We start from the raw sequence: 5,000 nt of genomic DNA, 5'->3' as shown, positions 1-5,000 counted from the left end.
ATCGTGTAACGAAACGATTTTTTTTTTTTTTTTTTTTTTTTTTTGTCATGTGTAAGTTTAATGTCAAAGTAAACCTGTGTTGATACGAATGCCAATAAGTGAACAGGGTTACGCGATAGAGACTCTACAACTTCATTTACATCCGACAACAAAAAGAGTATGTGCTTGCTTTTGCTGTCGCGTGCAAGTTAAGTGTCGAGCAAACCTGTATCTGACTGTCAGCGCTGCCCAGAGTAAGTAAATTGTGTACATGGTCTTCACAACTTCATCTATTATCAGACAACAAAAAGGCGTGCTTACCTTCAACCGTGCGCCGATCTATCAGAGACCGAGAACTTGCGCTCTTTGTGTTCAAGGAAGTCTTGGTCAGCCTTCGTCCACTATGGAGAGGATTGTTCTCCCAGTATGTCCACTATGCTCTGTGCGAGTGGGAGAAGATTGGTCCTGCTCCTTTCTGTTCACTATACCCAGGATTGTTCATGTCTGTCCACTATTCTCTGTAGGAGAGGATTGTTCCTGCCTTTCCACAATGTTCAGTGTCGGTGAAAGGATTGCTCCTGTCTGTCCACCAGTCATTCTCTTTACCAGTTCCTGTCTGTTCACAATTTTCTTTACCGGTGAAAGGATTGTTCCTGTCTATCCACTATGCTCTTTACCGGTGAAGGATTGTTCCTGCCTGTCCACTATGCTCTTTACCGGTGAAGGATTGTTCCTGCCTGTCCACTATGCTTTTTGCCGGTGAAAGGATTGTTCCTGTCTATCCACTATACTTTTTACCGGTGAAAGGATTGTTCCTGCCTGTCCACTATGCTCTTTACCGGTGAAAGGATTGTTCCTGCCTGTCCACTATGCTTTTTGCCGGTGAAAGGATTGTTCCTGCCTGTCCACTATACTTTTTACCGGTGAAAGGATTGTTCCCGTCGGTCCCTGTTCTCTATAGGAGATGACCGTTCCTGTCTGTCCACAAGGTGCACGAGAAGATTGGTATTAAAAACTCCTGTCGATCGTTCCAGAAGCAGTCACACACTGAGCAAAGACCTTGACGCAGTCTACCATTTTGCCGCCCCCTGAGTAAAGTGTCTACCTTTTTGCCGCCCCCTCAGTGAAGTGTCTACCTTTTTGCCGCCCCCTCAGTAAAGTGTCTACCTTTTTGCCGCCCCCTCAGTAAAGTGTCTACTTTTTTGCCGCCCCCTCAGTAAAGTGTCTACCTTTTTGCCGCCCCCTCAGTGGTCTACTTTTTTACCGCCCCCTCAGTGAAGTGTCTACCTTTTTGCCGCCTCCCCCCTCCCTCAGTAAAGTGTCTACCTTTTTACCGCCCCCTCCCACACCCCCACGCCCCCTCAGTAAAGTGTCTACCTTTTTACCGCCCCCTCCCACACCCCCACGCCCCCTCAGTAAAGTGTCTACCTTTTTACCGCCCCCTCCCACACCCCCACGCCCCCTCAGTAAAGTGTCTGCATTTTCTGCCGCCCCCTTGGCGAAGTGCTTCACCCACTCATGCCAGCTTTTCAGTGTCTGCTGAGTCCGTCTTGGGCAGAACGAGAGCAATAAGTCACATTCCTTCGGCTTTTGTTTGTCGCTTTTTGTTTTCCAGCCAAATTCCAGACGCACAGTTGCACGTTCCGCGTGAGGGGTGTTACAGACGTTTCTTCAAATTGGCCCCAAGTCAGAGCGCTGAAAAGGTGTTTACATTTGCTTTGGAAAGCCACAGGGTACTTCTTTCACGCCCCTCGCGCGCTCTTCAGTGCGTGTGCGCATTCGAGCGCACTGACGTGCACATGCATTCGCGCACGTTTACACGGCACCCTACCCAACCCTCACTCCACATTCACACACATACACTCAGAGGTAGATATATATACAAACAGAAGGACTGCGTTGGGGGGGTGAACTTTTGGATGAACTCCCAGTGACGGTAATCTGTTACACTGGGGAGAGAAGAAGAAGAAGAAAAGAAACAGAAACAGAATCGTGCCAGACCTTGATTTCGTTTCCAGTAAAAGAATTTGACATAGTGCAAAATGTCAAGGCGGTTACCATGAGAAAGAATTAGTGGTATTCCGGACTGTCTCCAGTGGCCAAGTTAATGATTAAGGTTTTTGAAAAAATGTGCTTTCCGATATGTTCCTCTCCCATTGTTTCAACTTAATCATTCAAATGTGAAAATTGATACCTTGACAAGATATCTACACTAATCGGTACGTTTGTGACTGGACATTAAAAAATAATCCCTTCCCTCCTGGCCCATCCAGTTATAGCATAGACTACCATTTCCCTGTCCGAATTCGACGACAATCGCTTGAGTTGCTAGCAGACAGTGAAGAAAAAACATACATACATCAGCACCGATAAATTCTGGAAACAAAACTTGCTCACCTGCTGAAAGTACCGTCAGTTGCTCAGACGTTTCGTATCTTGATGAAGTGTTTGCCAGAAGTGTAATCTTACCCCTCACTCAAGATTAAAAAGATATATAAATATTTGGCGATTTCTTTTTTTATGTTTACCCACTTCTCTTCCTCTTCTTCTCCCTCTCTCTCTCTCCCTCCCTCTCTCTGTGTTGTTTTGGTGGGTCCCCCAACTTCTATTTTTCCCACTTTAGTACATATATCATTGCTAAATACGAAAGATGATACAAAATAATGGATCGCATTCTTTTCAATGATTTTATAGAACATACCTGCACTGGGCTCAATGATAAGCGTATGTCCCACGTACGTTGCGGCTTGGCGAATAAGATTGAAACGAAATGATTAGTACACGAAGAGAAATACCACAGGTGTCAATACTTAATCATCCGATACTTCTAACTGACATACCCCAACAAAGATAAAGAAAAATGACAGAAAGTGCTTTCATTTCATTTGAGCCATTTTCCAATCTCTATCTATCTATCTAAATCTATCTATCTATAAGATAGATAGATCAATTTCCACTCTTCAAAGATAAAATACTTCGACGGCCGCTTATTCCTACCTTAACTGCAAGCAAGAAACTTTTTCTTCCAAAGCATGCAATGAAGATCAACCAGAAACCGTTCCGACCGTCTCAGTGGAGCGCTGACCAATGAAATGGCAGCTGATTGGATTATTTTAATCCGTCTTTTCCCCTGATTGGATTATCTAATTCTTTCTTTTTCCCGCCACTTTTGCACCGCTGAACTCTGAACAGAGCTGTAATATTACACGCGGCAACGGTCACAAGAATCCATGGAAAAGTCTAGCAAATCAAAGCGGTTAATTCACAACTCAAAACATAAGCCTGCTTTCAAAACAAAACAAAAAAACTTTGAAAAGTCTTATCTCACTGGTCCTTACAATCCGAGAAACGTTTTCGGTGAAAAGAAACCAGCGCGGAATCCTCTTTTAAACCGCCGCAGGAGATTTGTTGCAAATCCCACAGGTTAACAGAGAGCGGTTCGGGGGCTAAGAGAGGGTTTAATGGTTCAAGACATGTACCCTACCGTTTACACAGCAGCCGTTTTGTTTGGTTGTTTGTTTTTTCCCCTCTGTTCACCCGTCCGTTTCATGTGCTGTAACTTTTTATCTGACACCGCGCGCAACGCAGCTTGTTGTTTGTAAGTCGTCAGTCAGGTAAACGAAGGTAGGTAGGTAACAAACATCCCACCACCACCACTGTCGTTGCCGTACTGATTGTTGTACCACCACCGGCTGTTCCGGAACAATTCCGAATGAGGGGGTTGCGGGGGGGAGGGGAAGGGGAGGGTGGGGGCGACGGGGAAGGGGGGCGTCGGTATGGAGCTCTGGGGGCTGGGAGGGGCTAGACGGGGTGGAGGAGGAGGAGGGGAGGGGGTTAGGGGTGGAAGAGACAAGTTAGTTGGCAAGCAAGCAAGTCACACAGGCAGTGCCAGAGAGAGAGAGAGAGACGGGGAGTGAAGGTGGGTGTGTGCAGTGCTGACTGACAGCAGTCGGTGGCACCGAGATACGCACGGGGTTTTTATTGTTAGGAAGGCAGGCACTGGCACGCCGGCGCGCACGTGCGCGTACACACACACACACACGCGCGCGCGCGCGCACACACACGCACACACACACACACACACACACACACACACACACACTCACACACGCCACATGATATACATATATATATATGTATAAAAACATACATACATGCGCGCACAACAGCTTCTCGGACAAGTATCCTGGCCAGTTAAACTGGTTGTTGTGGGAGTCAAAGAGACGTGGCTACTCCTTTTATACGGCTGAAAAACCTGCTGACATGGGGATAGCGAGGATAAAATTGGGGCTGGGGGATGGGGTGGCGAAGGGAGCGAAATAAATAGGGAGAGGAGAAGAACCAGGGGGGGGGGGGGGGGGGGTTGGGGGGGGGGAGTCGAGGGTCGGGCGGGGAGGTGGTGGAGGTGGTTAAGGACTTGGGGAGGTTGAACTGATGATGGGAGTGCTGGGGGTGGCGATAGTGATGGAGGCAGTGGAGGGTGGAGGGAGGAGGGGGAAGGGGGTGGGGGTGGGGGTGGGGGCCCGCGAGAGTGGGTGATGTGATTAGGGTAGTATAGGTGCTTTGTAGTGCTGCGTGTTTCGTGTGTGTGTGTGTGTGTGTGTGTGCGTGCGTGTGTGTGCGTGCGTGCGTGCGCGCGTGTGTGTGTGTTGTTAAAACTTAAATCACTTGTTTTTTTCTATTTGTACTTTCTTTCGGTAAAGTTGTGTCTGTTGTTAATGGCTGAGGATGAATTACTTATGAATGTGTATTTGCATGTTTTTTTCGCGAATGAGCTTGTGTGTGTGTGTGTGTGTGTGTGTGTGTGTGTGTGTGTGTGTGTGTGTGTGTGCGTGTGTGTGTGCGTGTGTGTGTCAGTGTTATTTTGACATCACTCTTTTTTGTTTGAATGGTTTGTTAAAAAGATGCATGTAACGTTTCAATCTCCCCCACAGCGGTCCAGCTTGGGGAGCACAGGAAATCAACTTTTTGCCCTTGCCTTTTTTGTTTCGTCTCTAGTGGCACATCTGGTGGTTGGGGAG

At 47.3% G+C, this 5,000-nt stretch overlaps 1 protein-coding gene across 12 annotated transcripts in view; it reads right to left on the bottom strand.

The window, feature by feature from the left end:
* LOC143274661 (uncharacterized) overlaps positions 1-3,646 on the bottom strand; it is a 76,130-nt gene extending 72,484 nt beyond the window's left edge. Inside the window, exons 1-4 of one of the 12 annotated variants that reach the window (XM_076578551.1) lie at positions 3,464-3,638; positions 2,681-2,725; positions 1,496-1,674; positions 301-997 (exon numbers count right to left, since the gene is read on the bottom strand). The gene's annotated coding sequence lies outside the window, so the exon portion shown is untranslated. Of the gene's footprint in view, positions 1-300; positions 998-1,495; positions 1,675-2,376; positions 2,455-2,680; positions 2,726-3,307; positions 3,440-3,463 lie in introns of those variants that run through there. The other 11 variants (XM_076578568.1, XM_076578576.1, XM_076578584.1 and 8 more) reach the window with 11 other exon arrangements.
* Between the last annotated feature and the right edge of the window lie 1,354 nt (positions 3,647-5,000).

Source organism: Babylonia areolata, chromosome 2 (assembly GCF_041734735.1).
Source record: "Babylonia areolata isolate BAREFJ2019XMU chromosome 2, ASM4173473v1, whole genome shotgun sequence".
In the NCBI taxonomy this organism is placed as follows: domain Eukaryota; kingdom Metazoa; phylum Mollusca; class Gastropoda; order Neogastropoda; family Buccinidae; genus Babylonia; species Babylonia areolata.
This window is presented reverse-complemented; position numbering and strand designations above follow the sequence as displayed.